Consider the following 21,899-nt stretch of genomic DNA (forward strand, 5'->3'; position numbering starts at 1 on the left):
TGGGAGAAATAATAAAAAGAAATGAGAAATAAACTCAGCTGTCACTTTTTTATTCTGGGACTGTTGACTCATTCACTTACCCAAGCCATCATTAAACAAATCTTTATTGAGAAATCACTACGGACAAAGGGCTATATTCAGTGTTTGGGGCACCCAAAGAAATACGACAGATTCAATCAATCCCTATTCCTAATGGATTCTACATTTGTAAATTTGCCTACTGCTAAAAATTTAATTGCAATCCCCAAAATCAATACCCACAGGCTTTCAGGTCATTTGTGGATATGCATAGATATGACCAGAACTGTTCCATCTTTCACAGTTGAAGTCAAACAAAACAATTGCTCTTCCATCTTGTTTCAGCTGTCATACAGAAATGACCAGAGGGTGAAGAACGTAGGGGACGATGCAGTGTAGAATAAGAGGCGCCAGCTCTGGGCCAGGGGATGCGGTTTGAATCACAACTCAGGCCCCTATTAGTGGAGTGGCCTCAGGCAATTCACTTAATACCTCTGATCTACTTCCTCTTGGAACTGTGGCTCAGTGTTTGCTAATTCAGGGTTTGGGGTAACTTTATAGAATAAAAACAACCTACTTTTACCTCCTGTATTCATCCTTAGAGGATTGAATGCATCCTTAGAGGAAAAGGCACGGATCAATCAGAAGATCATTTATATAACTACATCATTTAGAGACACTAAGAATTGTCACTGAATCTATAACCTTCGTGATAATCCTTGGGCTTTATGAACACAGAAAAATAGGGTGTTTAGATTGGAGGACTAGATTTAGATTGAACAGGAATATGTGCAGTATGTAATAAAAGCAAAATCACTGAGTGGCAGTACACGTTTCTGAAGCCTGAAGGAGGCAAGTTGAAATGGTCCGTGTGGGCTTCTGGGAGAAGATGGAATTTGGGACTTGAAACAACAGAGGCGCGGCCAAAAGAAATCCTGGAAAAATCTCTCCGGCCTTGGCTTTTTTCCATCCTCTTGACTGTATTGACTTTGTAATGAGATCCCCGAGTAGATGGTGGCTACCATCCCACTGGCTAAATTAATTGAAGATTTAGTCATAGAAATTTTAAGTTTTCTATCACATTTTTTATGATGGTGCAAGCGTGGCCTTGAGTTTTTAATTGGAATGATTCAATTGTTGATGAAATGAACCACCTGGGCACATCTCTTGTAAAAATCACTGTAACTTGTAAAAATTACAAATACACCCAAGAAGCTTCCTGAAAGGCCGATACTGCATCTTTTCTTCAGGGCATCTTGGCAAGGTAGTAACCATGGGCCTTGTGACTGCAACTGTGGGGATCCACAAGGAGAAATGCTACCTGCTCCCTGCCCACCGGAAGATCACACAGTCTCAAGAGAATCTGAAGACTGCAGGACAGGACCTTAGTCCCTTCCCACGTGGACTAGTAACAACTACCACCAGAGAGCTGAAGTTGTAAAGGATGTCTTTCAACTAGGTCCCTCCCACCTGTCACCTTCTTAACTAAAAGATAGGATGAAGTAGAAATAAAAACAAATGTGTACTTTTGATAAAAAATTTAATGTTATACAAGGTGTATTTGCCCTTGTTGCTAGATTTAACCAATCATAAAGAGACACTAAGAATTGCCACTGAATCTATAAGCTTTGTGATAATCCTTGGGCTTTATAAACACAGAAAAATAGGGTGTTTTAGATTGGAGGACTAGATTTAGATTGAACAGTTTTGGGAGAATTAGCATGTTAGACTCAAAGTGAGATGTAACTAGTAAAAATTTTAAATTGATATTTTATGTCCTGAGCTTGATACAAAGCAATGTGAAGTGAGAATGAGCTTGGGAGTATAAGGTATTATGAAAGGTTTGTAGGACCCTATCTGTATTCAAGATGGATGTAATTACTGTTCCAAATTGAAAATTATTTGCAAAGTTACCGTAAGGAGTCCCTTCCTTTTCTTGACCCTTCTAATCTGTCCCAGAAAAGATATTAACTTTTAACATATTAGCTTCTCAGTATATAATAATTTATTACTCTTTATCTATCTTTTAAAACATATGGAACACTTTGACTATTCCACTAAAGAAAGAGTCATGATAGTGGGTCATGATACTGACCATTGAAAGTACTCCCTGACTCTTTTTGACTACAATAACATAGATATTTCAAGCAAGAAACACACACACACACACACACACACACACACACACAAAGGAAGAAAGAGGATAGGAGATGTGTGTGTGTGTGTGTGTGTGTGTGTGTGTGTGTGTGTGTCTGTGTGTGTGTGTGTGTGCATGTGCGTGGAGGTCATCTAACTAATTGTTTTAATTCTTTAATCAGTTGGTTGACATAAACCTTACATAAAATAAAATATGTGCATGGGGATATGGTCCTGACAGAGTAATCATAATGGAAAATGAGGTGATCTACTGGTAAAACAATATTATGCCCCAAACAACAAATCAGAGTCATGGTGCAATAACAGTTTACAGACCATGTACAGCAGGTGCATTCCCCAGGAGCCAACTGACAGCGGCCCATCATTATCTTTCCCGCTCACTTGGCTACCAGGTATTAACATCATGTCTTGCAACTCTGGAGACTAAACCAATTAAGGCACAATTGAAGCAAGGCACTCATAAGTATTGTATCAGGGTGGTACTGACATATCTAAATATTAAAGAATATACAGAAAAGGCTTCCAAAAATAAGTAATCCATCTTAAGAGAAGAGGTTCCATGGAGTGACTTCTGCATTATGAATAAATATGCATAATCAAAATAGTAGCCCAGCTCAAATCTCCCTCCTACTCACTTGATATACCTCTCCGTGTCATATCCATTTTCATATAAATGACACAATAATATAACATCTGCATTGCTAAGTAACACTACTATGTTCTAATTTCTTTGGGATGGCATGAATAACATCTTTCTACTCCTGTTTATTAGAATTTATTGGTGACAATCCTTTGCAAAGTAACAGAAGGTATAATTAATTTTGGTACACCCTAAATTGGATATAGAAACTCAACAGAGTTTTGTTTGTTTTTTTTTACTTCAAATAATCCATCACTTGATAACATAGAGGGGAGGCAGCAGGAAGGGGATGCGAGTCCCCATAACTTCACTCTAAAGTGCTGCCATGGTACCCCCCACAGTTAATGTTATATACACACACTGTCACCAACTCTATAACACACTTGTACTTTTGTTTATTCCATGTAGATCTTTGGATACAATGTTTTGTAGGGAGGAAAATAAAATCAGTGTGTCAAGGTTTGGGCAGGAATGTTACCAAAGCAAATATTCAGAAATCTCTCTAACTCATCATGGGGCTTCTACCACTTGCTCTTACCACTACTGATTCGCTTTGTTCAGGACAGCTTTTAGAGTGGGGTATGAATGATTTCACAGTCATGCAAAATGAAAATTAATGCATCATTTCAGTAATTCCGCCACATAGGCTGCTTATATATGCACAATTCTCATCAACGGAAGAAATGATCTAATTATATTAAAGTCACAGTGGCTGATGCACCTTTAGCTTGTCTTATTGATGAATTTAGTTGCTGGAAAGGAGGAAGAAGCAAAGAGGGAAGCTGTTATTCTGGGCGAAATTCTGGCCAATGAGAATAATGAAACAATAATTTAAAAATAAGGCAGAAGAGAAAGTGATCATGTCAGCCTGGAATTCACTACATTAAGGAGAAGGCACTTGGATATGTATATTTTGGGGCCAAATTTGATGTCAGGGAAAAATAGAGAGATGGTGCCCCAGCGAGTGCTTTTTAAAGGTAATAAGGCTTGTAAGAGGTGGAAGTGTCTTTAAATTGCAATTTATTATGTCTTTGAAAATTATCTCAATTTTTGAGACAGTAAAGCGGTAACATCCAAGAAAAAGGTGCATCAGTAATGATGCCTCTGATAAAGGCAGATTACAAGGATGAAAGAAGGGGCACATTTTAACTCTAAAAAATCTATCAAAGAATAAAATGGGCTATCTCAAAATGCAGAGGGAAAAAAAGAGAAGTGGTCTATATTATCTTTAGGGTTTCTCTCAACTTGAAGATTCTGTTATTCTAAGTTATGTGGAAATAGATTTTCAATCAACATTTACAAAATGTTTTTAGACAGTTAGTGATTCTAAATAATAGTAACATATATTGAAATGCCGCCTTGTAATTTATAGAGGTTTTTGATGTGGATTATCACTTCTCACACAGCCATGTCAGATCATGATCTCCAGTTTATGAATGGCAGACTGAGTCCTAGGGGTTAATCTGTGGTCCTAGGATATCACATTTGCAGATTAACAGTACAAGTGGAGGCCCACATACCTAATGCCTAAATATTTAAAAGTGATGATCAAGTTACAAACAGTTAACTGTGTCCCAGATTCTCACCTGGAAAAATATATATTCAAACCACAATACCAAAAAAGGTACATTTTATGTATAAAAGTTGGCAAAATTTAGAGATGCCTGGATTTAATTATTATTACTAATTACTATTGCAAGTCTGAATGTTCCAGGATGGGCTAGTTATGTTTAAAATAAATAATTCATAACTTTTATATTTATTCCACAAAATGTATTTTCTTTACCTCCTTTTAATAAAATTACTAATTCTGTTCCCAATATCCTCACATAATTTGAATTCTATCAAACATAATAATCTACACTTTTTAAATGTAATTGTATTGAAGTAGTACATTTTAATATATGTTGATAAATTGTAGATTAACATGTAAGAAATTAAAAATATTTTCCTATGTATTTTAAGTTTATTTTCTTCTAAAGTAGTAAATAAAAGGTAAATATCAATTACAATGAGTAAAATTTTTGAAGATATTATTTTTAAAAGCTGAACTGTTTAGTAATTTGAAAATATAAGATTTTTTAAAATTTTTAATAAAAACATTCACTGTACTAGCTTTTAATGTCCATTTAATCGCCAATGTAAAGAATTAGTATCACTCTTCATGTATGCTTGCTACATCTAGCTAAAACTATATATATACAAATTTGAAAGCAATGTGAATTATTTAATTTTTCAGAAGCTTCCCTGCCACCATGGCAATCTGTGAGTACCTCCAGAATCACGGAGTGGAACCTGAAGAGCAAAAAGAAGTGGATCCCAGCTCTGTTGCAGAAACTGATTGTCCCCATGCCTTCTGAGAGAAAAGACTTGACATGCTAATTAATCTTTTATCTTATTTGTGCACTTTCTGCTGTCAAATGCTTCCTTTCTCCAAGCACTGTCTGCTCTGACTTACCTATATACAGTCATGACACTCAGACACAGGTACTTTGTATTTTTCGGACTTAGGGAAAGATGAGGGAAAGACTTCTCCCTGTTAGCTGTGAGAGCAGATGTTTAGAGTCATGGGTCATGCTGCACAGACCGTAAGTACCATACCGCAAGAAATAGAGGCACCCAAGCACTTTTAAACTAACTAATTATGTTTGCATGCATTTGTGATTTGCAGGGCCCTCTAAAGAACACGGCCTAAACCAGAGACCCCTCTTTTCCAGCCTAAGAGTGGTGGGGATTAATTGAGCCAGAAGTTAATCTAAGTGAATGCCCTTTCAATGGACCTCTGCAAATCCTCAGAGGTGGTGACATCCCTGTGAATAAAGACACCAAAAATGAGATTTCATTTTAAAAATGCACAGAAGCAATAGCATGATTTCTAATGTGGGTTGAGCGCTATAATCAAGTAACAGTTAAAATATATTTCTATCCCATCATGAGAGTATACATATTTATTTAACTCACACTGAAAGGTCATTTGGAGTCAAATTCTGTTAAATCAATTCAGTGATCAGTTACAAGCTTGCCTAACAGTAAAAATAAGGAAATCTACTATTTTAGTGGACCCAGTGGAACTTATGCACAGAGATGAGGAATTAATTTTTAAAGTTAGATATTTAAAGTAAGTCTTGTTTTTTGAAGAGACTCTTCTAATCTCTTATATTTTCTCCATCTATGCGAAAGTTCCTCTGAGATGAAAGTAGAGATTCAGAATGAATTCATACACTTTACAGGACCCTCACGTAAGATAAAAATATAGTTCACTGATGACTTAGCTCATTAGAGCAGGAAGTCAACAGTCATTTTAGAAAGGTTTTCAAGAACATCTGTTAAAACAAAAAATGTTTTTATTACTTTGTTACCCAGAACACCTAACTAAACAAAACCTTCTCTTTCCTACCATGAACCAGAACAAAAGAAGCAGTCCAGTGAGGAAAGCAGGTGGAGTTTGGAGTGAGGAGTTCAAATCTCAGCAGGTACTAATCACATCAGTGCAAGGTAGGGCAAGTTACCTAGCTTCTCTGCTTCTCTCTTCCTTCATCTTTCAAGTGGAGGTGGTAATGGTGCCAGGACAGTGGCACTACGCAGACCCAGGGATGTTGCTCACATTACATGTATGTTAAGGGTGCCTTGGAGGGGTGCAGGGCACATCCAGTGGTTGTATTCAGCTGCACAGCTCCCGCCACACAGGGCTATAGTGAGGATTACATGAGTTGATCCCCACAGGGCACTTAGACTAGAGTCTGGCATCTAAGGAACGCTTATAAATAGATATTATTGTTACAATAGATTTGATAAAAGAATGGTGAGAAGGGGGAAGCAGAGAATAGCAAGAAAACAAAAACAGAGTCACTGCTCTGACTGGATACAGAGAAGAAAAGAAAGATGCTAATTGCTTTTCTAATTTGGTTAATGTTAATCATGATAAGCATAAAAAGAAATATGTGCTCCATCAGGAATGATGCACATTTTCTTCTTAAGAGTACAGAAATGTAAATCACTAGGGAACTGGAAAGCCTCCAGCTCAAGTGAAAAAACCAAATGACCAAATATTGCAGTTTTTTAAAGCATAAGCACATGAAGTGGCCCGTCTGGAACGCTGAGACTCGGGGAGGTGAGTTTGACCATGACAGAGAATGAGGAACGATTTATGATCAGTGCCCATTGCTGGTGAATTATTCACCACTGCTGACAGGCCCAACCCTTGACAGTGAAATGAGGGGGGATGATATCAGTCACTGTCTGTCACTCAAGTTGCAAATCTTTCAGTCAGCAAGAGAAACCAAGAAGCAGAAATGGGAAAGGGAGAAGTAGATGCATTCAGCCATGGCTGGAAGTGCCCCTGATAGGAGGTCAGACAAGCAAAATGAAGTCAGCAATATTAATTGAGCCAGCCTTGGATGGATGTACAAGCCAGGGCTGCCCAAGAACTATTCCAGCCAATCAGAAAGGCAACACCCCGACTAAAGCATGGGCTGAAGTGTCAGGGCAAACTGGCTTCAAGTCCCAGCTCCACCAATTAATAAATGGCCTTGGGCAAGCTACTTAACATCTCTAAGCCATCATTTACCAACCCATAAAATAAAGATAATAAAATCTATTTCACAGGGCAGGGTGTAGAGATTTACTAAGATAAGAAATAGAATACATCCTGCACAATGTCTGGCAAGTTGAAGGTACTCAGTGAACCTTAGTCCAATTTCCAGGAGCTGCCCTAGGGGGCTCACAGCCAAAGGAGGTGGAGTGGGAAGGATGCAATTAAATGAGTAGTTAAAAACGCCATGCTAGAGATGAGGCCAGGACCTCAGGAGGCCACAGAGCGATGCTCCCCAGCTCAGCCTTGAGAAGGCAAGAACCAACTAAAGATACCCTGCAGGAGGCTCAAAACAAGGTGAATGTGGGCTATTGAGCTGAAGGAAGCCAGACGGAGGGACAGAGAGCACAAGGCCAGTAGCACATGCCAAGGCCTAGGAGTAGGAGAAATTCCAGGGGTGGTCTGAATCCACCCATTCTACTCCCCTTGACTTCTATCTGGCTGATTTCTGTTGGCTAGTCACTAACTCACTGCTGAGCAATAATATCTTTCCATCCCCAGAATGCAGTATTACAATGACATACAAAGCAGGACTAGCCTGTGAGGCTACCCTAAAGGACAGCAGCCTGGGATGCCATGGCCAGGGCTGAGCAGGAAAAACCCCACGGTTGCATCTCACTGACCTGGCACACCTAAAGGGCCAGCACATAACCGCTACTCTCTCCATTCCTCTACTCACACAGCAAGAAGAGGAAAACAGTAAGTTCCAGTTTGCTCTGCAAGTTAAGGAAAAGCCAGCTATCCTCTGAAGTGCCCAACTTTTGGATGGAGTCTCCAGTGAGCATAAAGGGAGCCCTGGAAATTCGGGCTTACTGTAATGGAAACATTCACCTAGGTCTCTTCCTATCATCCTTACCAATTTCTAACAAGGAAGAGCAGCTCTCTGATTTATAAGAGTCTACGACAGAAACCCATTTTTTTCTTTCTTACTAGTGATCAAGGTCACTGTCTGTTACACTTCAACGGCCAAGTATGGAGACAGCACTTCCTCTTCCTGCCCCATGGGCTTCCTTCCCCAGGGCAGGTCTGTCCCTTTGCACCCAGTCAGTCATCCTGCATCTTGTTTGCCTTTCTGACTCTCCATATGGTTAATATGCTGAGCAGGGGTATTCAGAGCCTGCTTCCTAGAAATTGCCGTTCCACCCTTCTCTAACTTCCTTCAACTAGAGCAAGGAAGGAACAGATTGGGAAATATTCTGGGTCTGAACACCTTGAGAATATTGACTACATGAGATTCGAAGGAGAGAATGGAAGAACCAAGGACTTCCCTGGTCTAAATCATGTGCAGATCTCTTAGAGCACTGCACTGCAAAGTAGATATAGGAGCCCAGATGTCAGCAGAATAGTATTTTGTCTTTCATTTTTACTATGGATACTTGTGCATACCTATCTCCTTCAGTAATTCCGGAGGGAGGAGAGTTTAGAAATATAAATGAAGCACAGAACCTCACCCTGGAATCCCTAACAGTGATAAAGATTGAAATCAGATTGATAAAACACAAGATCAAATTTAAGTATATGGAAATCGAGACAGCAGATATAAGGTACCTAGTTAAGGAGATTATCTGAAACCCTAAAGAGGAATGGTGATAAACAATATTTTGTGATTAAGAGGATATGCTGATTTTGTGAATACTCAGTATGTGCCTCTTAAAAAATGTATGATATCTGGGACTATTTAAAGGTCATGCAGAAAAATTAATCAATGGATTAATATTTGCTTGGGGAGGGCACTTTTTTAAAACTACTGGGATGTTAGAAAACACAGTAGGCTACTAGAATGTTTGGGTATTTCCTAGTTGCACAGTGTAATGCTAGATTTAAGTCTTTCAAAAGAAAAAGTGTCAGTCCTCATGGAGCACAATTGGAAACAAGATTGTTTGGGAACAAGAGCAATTCCTATGGAGTCAATAGACCCTAGTTCAAGTCAAAATGGCAATAGCCAAATGCCCCAAATTTTACTAAACTGTAGTTTTCTCAACTTAGGAGATAATGAAACCTACCTTATTTGGTTGTTCTTAGTATTAAAGGAGATACTGTATGTACTACCTAGCTTATGATAGAAATTTACATCCATGAGATATCTTCCTCTTCTCTTCCTTTGGTATATTAAATTTTATCCATGAGGAAGCTAATGAATAACACAGTACAGAACATGGTAAGGGCCGGATAAACAAAGCAAAGAAGTCCGAGCTGCAGAATTTGAGTATGCCAGTCCATTTGGAGTGGCAAGGAAAGGATTCTGCAATATGGTGTAAACTGAACTAGGATCAAGTCAGGTGGGAGAGTGGGAGCCTCTTGCCCTTTGGTCCCAACCTCCTTGTGGAAAGGGGACTAACGCTGTATGTAGCTCTTAGGGAAAGGTGATTTGAATTCAGAGCATTAGAAGAAGCAGGAAATTCATGCTATTTACTGTGGCATCTGAGTTAAAGACAGTTATCAGCAAGGATGTAATGCCTGCCTATTACATGTCCTGACAGGAAGAAGAGGAAAAAGAGAAAGTAGGAAAAAAGAAGAGGAGGAAGAAAAGGGGAGCGAAGGGGGGTTAAGAGAGTGAAGAGAAAGAAAAAGAGGAGGGGAAGGGTTGAAGATGATTAGTGTCATAGACATCACACCTGTAGTTTGAAAGGGTATATCTGAAATAGGTCCATTACATTAAATAGTTTCATCATTGCCACCAGATTGAATTGCTCTGAGAAACACTTTGCTATGATATACGAGTTGGGTGAGGCTGATTAGCTAAGCCTATATTATAAAGTACATGAGAGCTCAACAAAGGTTTAGTCATTTAAAAGGACAACATTGAGTTTTGGCCCAGGATTGTAATAATGAATATCCTAAGTGGGAAAAAAATATTAAATTTGATAATGATAGAAGAAAATTTTGCTCCCTATAATTATTGCTCCATATGTTAACACCTTCAAGGGAAAATAAATACATACAAATTAAGAGTAATCCCCCATATGTGTTTTCAGATCCATTTGTTATAGTGAGCAAACCCAGGTTCCCAGCAGAGGAGCATTATTAAATGATTGTCAACCGCAAGCTTTGCAGGAGAACATCCCCAACTCCAGGGAAACAGTGGAGAAGACCAGGCGAAGATGATCAGCTCTCCAGGATTTATAGCTCATGGAGAGCTAGAGAGGATCATGGATTGCCCAGCTGGAAGAGAATTCAGAGGTTATTAGCTCCATTACCCTTCCCCTAAGCCACTTAACTTGCTCTTGCATGACAAAATAACATTTACATTAGCAAGGTAGAGCTAGGAGCAGAAAGCATACTATAAATAGGTAATGGGAACAGGGGGAAAGGTGGATATTTCTCCCACTGAGAATCATGAAAAGCCCCAACCGAATTGTTCTAGTCCATTTCCACCTCCCAATAATAAGGATAGCATCTGACACATTACAGATACTCAGTTGTATTTGTGACAGAAATAAGTGAATTGCATGCTGCCTGGGATTTCTCTCCACTACCGTTCTTTGAGTGCTTCCAGGAAATTTAGGATTCAACCACCATCATTCTGGACCAGACTTTTACCCACAGAGTTCCTCAATTTCCTTCTTTACAATCTAGATTTTCTAATATTTCTTGAGTAAAATAAGGATTTCTTTTCATGTGATTGCCTCATACTGCCTTGTTGCAAAGACCAGTTGAAATCTTACCAGCTTACCCTATTATGACTCACAAATTTTAAATCAAAACACTGGCAAGATTTCCTGAACAGGTAATTTTCTTTGCGGTAAATACAGCACAAATATTAAAGTTGCCTAAATAAATAACAGTTTCACCTCTTCCATTAAACCTTCTTTAATAACACTAGCACACATGCATCTATTTCCTCAGTACCTATAGCAAGTTTTGTCTTCAACTCCTATGGAGTACTTGGCTAATTAGTGTCCTGTAATTTTTCCAAGTACTTACAAAGATACATTTTGATTCCCCAACAAGCATGGAAGCCCTTGGGAAAGGACTGAATACTATGCCTCATGTAAGCCGCACAAAATTCTTTGTGTAATCTTGATGAAGTATGTTATTCTGGTCTGTTTGTATGTTGTCAGGTCATCCATAATAAAACTTTAAAAAATAAATCAGTTGTCCAGATGATTCAATGCTACTTAGATATGCAGTCTGGTAGACAATGGAGTAACTTGCCCTTCTTCAGAGGGCCAGGGCTGGCAGATTTCTCAGAGCTACTGACAGGTGAGCAGAATTCTGAAGACCAACAACAGAGGAGCCGGGGGAAGGCAAGGTGGAAGCAGACAATGGGCTCAGCGTTCTCAAATCCAGGGATAGAACTTAAGAAGGTCTTGTGTCAAAAAGAACATAGTACAGAGTCCACATTTGCTCCATCTTGCCCATACACCATCTGAGAGACAATCCCAGATGTAACTTTAGAATTTAACAGACTTCATTGTTTATACAATTTACTTGGACTAGACTGTCTGAATTCATCAGACTTTCTGATTAACTGAATTATTTTGTATTCTACAGGGAGTAAGTCTCCAGAAAGATAATGCATCTTGACCCAGAGATTTTACCGGATATGATTTAATCTTTAACAAATCAGATAATAGTTCACAGCCTTGTTATATCACAGTGCCATGATTATAAAGACCGATAATAGTTATGCTTTAATATAGTAGAGTTCTAATTTTTTAAACAATGGAAGAATGATGGAGAACAGAGGTTAACTTACAGTATGTATCAAAATCACTCACTTATTAAGTGTTTATTGAGCATCCGTGGGTCCCATGTCTGGTTTTACTACTTAATCCCTATCCAATCTTGTGCAGCCTGTTCATTTTTTTTTCAGCTTCTGATTTTTCACTGAATTAATGAGAGGGATGGTAGAGAATACTGGACCATAACTGCTCTAGCTTTGAAAAGCCAGGAGTCTGAGAATGGGGCTGAGGTCACCAAGCAATGGCTTCTATCACTATCTGGACTCACTCCTCTTGTTCTGTGGGTACTCATTCTGGAGCCAGATGTCTGCTGTTGGAGATATTTCCCCAGAAGCACCATCTTGTAACTGCTCCTCCACAGCTCCTTCTGCAAGTTGAGTTGAGTTGACTGCGGTAGTGTTGCCTCAGGGCCTTTCCCATGCTGAGGCTATAAATGGGATAGCCCAGCATTAGCCCTGCCTGGACATCACCTCTTTGTAATGTGTGTTCTTGGAATGGAGAAACTTTTAACTTCCAAACTCCCTCCCTCTGTTAGAGAAATTGCTTGCCAGTAGTTCTGCTGACCTCCAAACAAGGCCTTTCCAGGGTGCCCTGTCTCCTTCCCCACATTCCAGCAGACCGGAGGTAGTTCTCTGCTCTGCCAAGGCTGTGTTCATCTGGTCACAGTAAGAAGACCAGGCAGGTTAATTAGACCTTTCAGGTAGGGTGAGACTCCTGCTGCTCAAGATGAAACAAATTTTGGGTGAGATAACCAGACTCCTCTGTTCAGAGTTACGATTAAGTTCAGAACTTAATAATGCACACATTGACATGCTGGTTCCATCCAGGTCAGAACCTGCCATCAAGAAGAGCCCTATGGGACATTAAGGGGATCAGGGTAATGGTTACACAGTACAACAATGTAGCCTCAAGATCAACATCACTTTAATAATAGTTTACATAGCTATAATTCATGAATTAAACCAAACTCCTTTAAATGCATTTATGTTTTTGAATAATATTATCTTTGGAATCCCATTCCACCATGTATTAGCTAGGAAAATAGGCTAGCTACTTAATTTCTGATTCCTCATCTGGAAATGGAGATAATAACACTCACATGGTTACCTTATGAAGATTAAATGAATTATTATATATAAAAAGCTTAAAACAGTCTATTCATTAGTTATTGCATGTTGTTTTTATTTTCATTAATGTGAGATAACAATTTCCAAGGATGAGTATGAGAGGCAGTATATGATACAGAGAGCTTTGGGGCCATAGAGACCGGACTCAGAGTCTTATCTCTGGTACTTTTTAGCTGCATGACTACAGTCACATTACTTTACCCTTCTGAGCCTTGGTTGTTAGATCTGAAAATGAGAATATTAATGGCTACTTTAGAAAGATGTTGAAAGTATATGTGAAGCTTCAGACATGTGGTACGTACTAAGAATCCATAGCTATGTTACTACTTAACCCTCCTATGTTTCCTCAGGAGAAGCAGTGTGCTTCACTGTGGAATGATTACGGCTTAGGAAGGTAGGATTACCTTTCCTAGGATGCAAGGGCAAAAACATTCCTCTGAAGATGCTTTTGCAAATGACATCCACAATCAGCTGAATAAAGTTCTTTTTTCCCTGATTGGAAACAATTTTAAAGGTCCTAGAAGTAAATAGAGTTTAGCTCTTATTAGAAATTCTTCGTGATTTTTTTCAAGGGCCTATTGATGTCAGTAGAAAAACTGATAGGATAAGTGAGAACTATGAAATGGGACTATAGTATGGAAATCAGAACATTCTGTTTCTAGCACAAAGCAGGTAAAAGAGACCCCAAGCCTGGAGCATATGGTTGATGAGCAGAGGCATTGCTGCAGTGAATGAGTACCTTCTGTACTTTTCCAGGCACTTCAGATAAAGATCTGCATGTTCTAAAGAATGCCAACAGCCTTAACCTTTAAAGGTAACAGCACAAGCATTTCCCATTCTAACCACTAACTTTAATTTCTGAAAGGAAAATAGAAACAGTCATTAAAATGGTATGAGCCTAACTTGCAGGTATGAAACTTTTAGACAGGTAAGACTTCAGAGAAAATGTGTACCTGTAGGTATCAGCTACCCTGGTTACATATGAAGTAAATGTATTAAAGAACAAATATAGAAACAAAGCCGTAAATGACACTGGAAGAATATTTAAAAGAATATTGGGGATGGAAAGATTTTCCTATATAAGACTAAACCCAGAAGGTATAAAGGAGGATACTACAAATTATGTGACTGTTATATGACTACATACAATTTACAAACTCCCATAAGACAAAGATAGACAAATTAATTTAGAGGACTCAGACTTGCAGACAAGTACAACATATATAACAAAGAAAATATTAATATCTGTAATATATAAAAAGCTTTTTCAATTTGTAAGTAAAAGGAAAATAACCCAATAATGGCCAAAATATATTAATAAAAATTCACAAAATAAGCACAAATTCAGAGAATAATACTCCATCTCTCTAGTAAGCAGGGAAATGCAAATTAAAAACAATCACAAGCATCTATTTTGCACCTCATGTATACAAAAATCAAAAATATTTTTCCTTGGAAGGATGTAAGGAAACAGGCCACCAATACACTGTGGGGACAAAGTTTAGAACAGCTCTTAAGGAGAGTAATTCTGTACTGTCTGATCTGTCTACCTTTTGTCCCAGAATTTCTATTTCTAGAATTCAGATCTACAGAAATAAACTGATGCTCAAAATTGCATAAACAAAGATACTTACTGCAGCATTTTTTATACTAAGAGGAAAAGACAACCATCTGAATATCCAGTAATAGCAGAAGTTCTAATAAATTACAGCGATGTGTATCATAGTATACCATACAGCCATTTAAAACACTGTACAAGACTCCAGACTGATATGGAAATACATCTAAGCAGTTGCAGCAGATTTCTTTTGTCCTAAATGAAGGTAAGAATATCTCCCATCCTACAAAGTTTTCTCACAATGTAACTTTGACCTTTTTGTTCCTGCCTAGAAATGGGGCTCTGTTCCCTATCTTTGAATTTGGGTGGACTTGTAACATTCCTGAAAAATAGTGTATAAAGGAAGCAATGCTATTTGACCTCCAAGACAAGGTCATGAAAGAAGATACAGCATCAACCTGCCTCCCTCTGTTTTGGGGTACACTTACTCTGGAGGAAGATTCACCATTTTGTGCCAGAGACCAAGCTATCCTATACAGAGACCAGATGGAGAAGCCCACTTCTAGAGAAACTGAGCCCCCCCCAACCCAAGAGCCATATCATCCTTCAGACAAATGAATAAATGAAACTTCAGATGATTATTCTGGCTTTCGGCTTTCAAGTCCTCCAAGCCCCAGGCACAAGTATGGACATGTTTTCCATGCTGCGCCCTTTCCAATTTCAAATCCACCCAAGAATATAATAAATTGTTTTGTTATGCCACTAAGTTCTGGGATAATTTACTATGAAGCCATTTAACTGGAACAGAGACTTTACATGAAAGAGATCCAAGTCTCATAACAATATATGTAGCCTAATCCCATTTATGGAAATATCAATCCAAACTATAAATGTACTTGTGAATGTAAAAGGATATTCACATTTTACTATATACATGTATATATGCATGCATTTTCATATGTGCCTAAGTATATAGACAATTGTCCAAGAGAAACACTACAAGTTGCTGACTGTTGCCTTTAGAGATAGGAGAAAAATGGGGCAATGGGGTAAGAGACTTGAAACTTGGCCCCATTCATGTCTAGATTGGTTCAGTTTTGTGCCACCAGCATATAATGTAAAGAGAAGAGGGAAGGGAGGAGGGAAGAAAGGAGGGAGAGCAGGCAAACAGTTTTGTACAGAACTGATAAAACCTAGCCAAATCTATGAATGAGTGAAGTACAGGTCATGTTTAATGAACAAGGAGGACATGACTGACCCTTAATAGAGAACTGGAATACTGACACCATTTCTGAGCTAAATAAACTTGGACAATTCATTAAGTCCTTTATCAGCCTCAAATGTCCTGACTATAAAATGAGGAAAAAACTTTTTTTAGGGTTGCTAAATGGAAAAAAACAAAACACAGTATGAAAAGCCCCAAATATAATGTCTAAAATATACCATGACTTCAACAAAGGGGAAAGTTATCTTCACCTTCTGCTTGAAAGAATGGTGAAAAGGGCATTCAAGTGAGCAAAAGGATAAAAGTAATTCAGGAGACAGGGATGATGTACAGGTCAAGCCAAATAAAACTTGAGACTGCTTTAGGGTGTAGTCAGAGGGTTATAAAGGAAAATCTGAGCTGATCATATGTAAATATGTGCATATCATTGTAACCAAACCTTTGTTCCCACGCAGCTTAGCCATGTTCAACCACGGTCCATGGCTGTGTTATGCAAGGTGTAGTTGTTAGCGCTGTAGGGAGCTGAGCATGTGGCTTTCTTCATTAAGGAAAAACTCAAATTTATTTTCCTCTCATACACAAATCAGTACTCATGGCATTCCTTGGTTTCTCACCACTTCGCAATAACAGCAAATTTCAAATATAGGTGTTCTGAAAGAGATAGTCCAAGGGGAGAATGATGCACTTGAAAACCCATTAGAAACACGTGCACAGTGTCCTTTGAAGGCTCAGCTCTGCCACCCCCTGTTCTGCACTGAGTGTAAGACCTTATTCCAAAAGGTTGAATAAAAAGGGAAGATAGACTAATGATTAAAAAAAAAATCAGATACAGCCTTGCCCCTATCGCCCACCCATCATACTTTCAAATAAGCTGATCACTTACAGTAGAGGTTATTTAGAACAAAGTGGAGCTCCAGAGTCCATTTATTTGAATGTATTTCCATTTCAATCACCCTCCTTCAGAAGTCACCTCTCCTTCCCATCACGTAAGGTGAACAGATGTGATTTTAAAGACTTACTTCACTAACTCTTGCTCTAAAAAAAACATCTGTCTGGATAGATGATTTTTTTTTTACCCCATTTGGGGCATAAGATTCAAAAATTAGTTCATTTCTGATCCTATCCTTGTGAGGGCATTAAATTGCTGGAGTTGCCTTTCAATATCCTTAGTCACAAGTTCTTAGAGGGGTGAGGTTTTCTCCACTCTGTACATAAATAGATTAAAGCTGTCTGTTCAAATGAGGAAGCAAAGATCAAGAAGACTGTTTGAAATTTTTCATTTCATTTGGCATATTATCATTAGTATGCAAAGGAATCCCTCTAACACAAGTGGAACATCAGTTGAATCTCTTTTTCCAGGAAATGGGAAGGGATGGATGGATCAGAAAAGAACCAGCTACACACTGTGTTGTACAACAGGTGCTCTTGTGACAAACAACCTTTTATCTCAAATCACTAGTCAAGACCAGAGTTGCTGTCTACCTTGAGACTCAATTTGGGTAAAAATATTGTACATTATGAACATTCAGCCATTCATTCATTATTTCCAGTATATTATAAAAACAGTAATAGAAATACTGAAAAGCAAGATGCAAGAAAAAAATGTACAATAATATTTTACTTTTTCTACAACTAGGAAAAAAAATGGCACTGTCAACCAATATGTCATTTTGGAGAGCTTATTATCCTGTTATGCACCAGTATTGCCCTGCAAACTGCGAGAGAAGACAAGACTCCTACCCTCCCTAATGGGAAGATAAAACTTACACACACACACACACACACACACACAGAAAATATAAGCTCAAAAAATATAAGATTGTTCTGACTAAATGGGCTACATGTGGGGACCAAGGAGTATATGGCAATTCTCTATACCTCTCACTCAATTTTGCTGTGATCATAAAACTGCCCTAAAAAATAAAGTCTACTTAAATAAGTACATAGATAGTTGATAGGGAGATAAAAGTTCATTTAGAATAAAAATAGGCAGTCATAAAAGGCTTCCTGGAAGAGGTGGGCCTTATCTGGATCTTGACAGAGGATAGAATTGGAATACACTTAAGTGAAACAGAACTACAACAGGCAAAGGGCTGAAGCCTGGAATGTTTGAACTTCCTAGAAATTATCCTCATTCTATCAGAAAGAGCATGTCAGAAATTATTTGGAAACAAGTCTGAAAAATGGAGTAACTAGTAGGTAAGTTCCTTATTTTAAAACTACAACATAATTATCTTACCAATTTATGCTAAAACATGCTTACTCAATAGGGTCAAAATGCAGAACTAATTAATGATGAGGTTGAAGCTCTTACAACCAAAGCATGAAATTTCAGAAAATTTGGAAGTGGTCTTGTACAATATTCACCTTTGACACTAGATGCCCTGGACAGCCTGAGACATCTCTAGCATACTGGCATTGCAAATACTCAACAATCTGACTTCTGTTCAGAAGGACTAAGAAAACAGGTAATTTTCAGAAAAAAAAAATTGTGAATTCTGAAGAAATTTTTCTTGAAGGGAGGGGTTCAAGTGTAGAGGTACTAGGAACCACTGAAGCAAATAAAAAAATAACCTCATGTAATGGTAATTGGAAGGGTAGGAGGGAGATTTATGCATTTAATTACGATAACACCAGTTTGTCAGGAAAGCTAAAGTCAACAAGAAAGTCCTTAATCATTAACATTGTCATCACAGAGAAGTGCCTTCTTCCAACTGCCTGTTCAATAAATTCTGGATGACAAAGAGATCCTGCAGATGAGAATCTGTTAGTCCTGCTGCAGAGAACATCAGAGAACCCCCTGAATGTTGTGTGTGAGTCTCTGTGTGTGCTGTGTGTACAGGGTGTCTGTTCATGTCCTCTTTTGATTCCTCTCTTTTTCCTTGAAAATTCTCCCCCTTGTTTGCTAAAACAAATAGGCAGGGCCCAGTTTGCTCCCCTGCACTTTTTCCTACCAGTACCTTCTGCTTGCTTTTCTCCCTGAAAGTTTTAGTCATCTTCACTGTCTGCTTCCAATGGGGGACATGTTATCGAAAACCATTCTCGAACCATGTTCTCTGTCCAGCATGCCCCTCCACCCCCTTCATCCAACCTCAGTATAAAAGCTTCTAAACCAGTTGCATAGGTTGAGAGATAGTTAGAGGCCACCTGCCTGGCCCAGATACCCACATCCAGGACCCGCCAATGTAGAGGTCAGACTTTAATTGGACTCTTGTTGACTCCTGCCATTTCTGCCCTCCTCACCAGCCAGGCAACATGGCAAGTAGTTCACCAGACACACTCGGTCATTCACCTCCTCAGGCTTGCCATCCGCTCCTCAAAATGAACAGCCTTTCCTTGGTCCCTCGTCACTTCTCCCAGCATGCAGTCCTTAAAAATAACCTAGTGATTTGGCATTGAAATTGAGAATATTTATACTAATACTGAACTAAGTTATTGAGATGGGGTGTTCAGTGCTGGGGGGAGGGGACCATGGGCAACTATTGAAAGATCTCAATTCCCAAAAGAGGTGAAAAAGAGCTCTATGTCACCCAAGAGGACATTAGTCAGAACAATGAAATGAGATTCAAAGAAAGGAAATAGATGCACTATTGCAAGGTAAGAGTTCCTAACCAAAAGCAGTTGAAACTGTGGGATAAATTCTGTGGGGAAACAACAAGAATGACAGCAGCAGGATCAATGAAGGCAAACACCACAAAGTGACCGAAATAAACTAGAAACAACATTCCACACAAAGGGCCCAGTTTTGTTAGCACATGGTAATAGCAGATTTCCCAGCTTGGACATCTGTCATTCTCAGACTCTAGCCAAGGGAAAAACTGCTATTCATTTTTTGAACATGTGATGAAGAATCTCTGAAACTTGTGAGGGGAGAAATGTGGCTTGCTGCCATCTTCCAAAAATACATTTCTATGATCGGGTCTTGGTTTATCACATAATCACAGGTCTTTGCTGGGTCTTTGCTTCATTTGAACTCATAAGACATTTGACAGTTAATCATACCTTGTCTGGTACTATCTTTTACATGACATGTATTTCACTTTTATATGTTAGTAATTGTATTTCTTACCTCTCTAGCTAGCTAGTCAATTCTATAAAGACAGAGAACACTGTATTCCTCAAAACTTTTAATACTAGATATTCTACACAGCAATTACCCATAAATGTGCCTCAAAATCACAATCATCAAATGCTATTGATGCTAAGGTTCTTGTTTGCGGAGCCGAAGAATGAGCTTCACAAACAGTCAAGGTAGGAGAGCAAGGTACAGCTTTTATTTAGAGATATAGTGAAAGGACAGAGCTCCCAGCTCACACCAGGAGGAGACAAGAGAGTCTGTAGTGGTGCGTTGTCTAGGGGGTTTTATAGACAGTTGAGGATTTTTCGAGAACACGAAAAAAACTTAGGGGTGTGGACTTGTTAAGTGGTCTCTGAATATTTAGAATTAACTTAACACAAGCAACTTCCTCTGATGATTTCTCCTTGAGATACCAGCATCTTGGTCTGGGGGCATATGAAACAAGGCCACCTGCTCAGCCCCCCAAGGTGGGCTGAGGTATTGTTTGCTAAAGAGTAAGTTAAGAATTTCTAATGTCTTAACTTCTTGGGTATTAAAATGCAATCTTATCTTTAAGGTGGAATCCTTCCTGCCTTTTACTGTGTTGTTTATGCCTGGGCTTACTTGCTAAATTAGTTGCCCAGTTTGCAAAATCACTTCATCAGATCTGAAGGAGGAAAGACAGCACATAGGCCTGGGCCTTTTAGTATGCTAAAGAGAACCTTACACATGATTATAAATGGTTAGCATAATAAAACATGTGCTACTCTTCTATATCTGGGGAACATCAACTGATTTTACTGAAGAATGATTCTAGAGCTCAATGTCTAACATAGAGTTTTAGCAGGGGCGTTTCCTTGCATGTAGTTACATTGCTCTGACTGCAAATATCCTGCCCTGCCCCCTCCAGAGACCCTTACCCTACTCTGACTACAACTATGGTCCCTGTCTCACTATTATAAATGAAAATGAGTGCAAACCATTATCTGTGTACCATGTATCAGAGACTATGCTAAGAAATTTGTGTTATCATTTCATCTAACTTTCAGAACAGTGTAATAGATATTATTGTCCCCATTTTACAAAATACACTGAGGCTTAGAGAAATAAGAAAAAAAGAAAAAACTTACCAGAAATCTCCCAGTTTGTAAGTGACACAGCCAGAATTCAAACCCACCGAATGCCACTGTGTAACGGAGTGCAGAGAGCATCAAGAGTCAGGAAAAAGAACTAATGACACTTAACCTGACTGCCTAGAGCCAGAGCCACCCAGTCTTTTCTTGTGTAAATTACCCAAGGCTTCTGAGAAATGCGCCTACCCTAAGTTAGATAACTAGAAGTGGGCAACAGCCTGGGAACGCCTGGGGATGTAATTCGTGATAAGTCACATAGACATGCTTGGGTAAGCAAGAGATAACAATTGAAGCGGGAAGGCAACTGGCGCGTTCCCTAAAAAGGTTACAGTGATTCCCATTGGTTACAGTATAGAGTGTGTTTTAAACCTATTAGTTGTAGAACTGTGCGGGCTTTGGTGTAACGGCTGTGAAGATCCTATATAATCAGTACCCAAAGTTGCTTCGGGGTCGGCAGCTCGGACTCGGCCTGCGTGTCAGGGGAGGTGCTGTCGACCCCAGCTTGCTGGCTGAATAAAGACTTTGCTTGGATTTTCATCTCCGTGTCCATGTGTCTTGTTCTCTGGGAAACCCCGGAGTCCTAGACCCTAACATTTGGGGGCTCGTCTGGGATCCATGCGGCTTCCCTGAGAACAAAGGACGGCTGGAGGCAAGGTCTAATTGTCCGGACGGGGCAGTGTAATTCGAGGGTCACCCCCTCGTGTCTGC

At 39.0% G+C, this 21,899-nt stretch overlaps 1 long non-coding RNA gene across 1 annotated transcript in view; it reads right to left on the bottom strand.

Moving 5' to 3' along the window:
• Positions 1 to 21,341, bottom strand: part of LOC140843541 (uncharacterized) — a 235,822-nt gene extending 214,481 nt beyond the window's left edge. Inside the window, exon 1 of the long non-coding RNA XR_012121387.1 lies at positions 21,189 to 21,341. This is a non-coding gene — a long non-coding RNA (uncharacterized lncRNA). The remainder of the gene's footprint in view (positions 1 to 21,188) is intronic.
• Between the last annotated feature and the right edge of the window lie 558 nt (positions 21,342 to 21,899).

The sequence above is a fragment of the Manis javanica genome, chromosome 9 (genome assembly GCF_040802235.1).
Source record: "Manis javanica isolate MJ-LG chromosome 9, MJ_LKY, whole genome shotgun sequence".
Classification (NCBI taxonomy): Eukaryota; Metazoa; Chordata; class Mammalia; order Pholidota; family Manidae; genus Manis; species Manis javanica.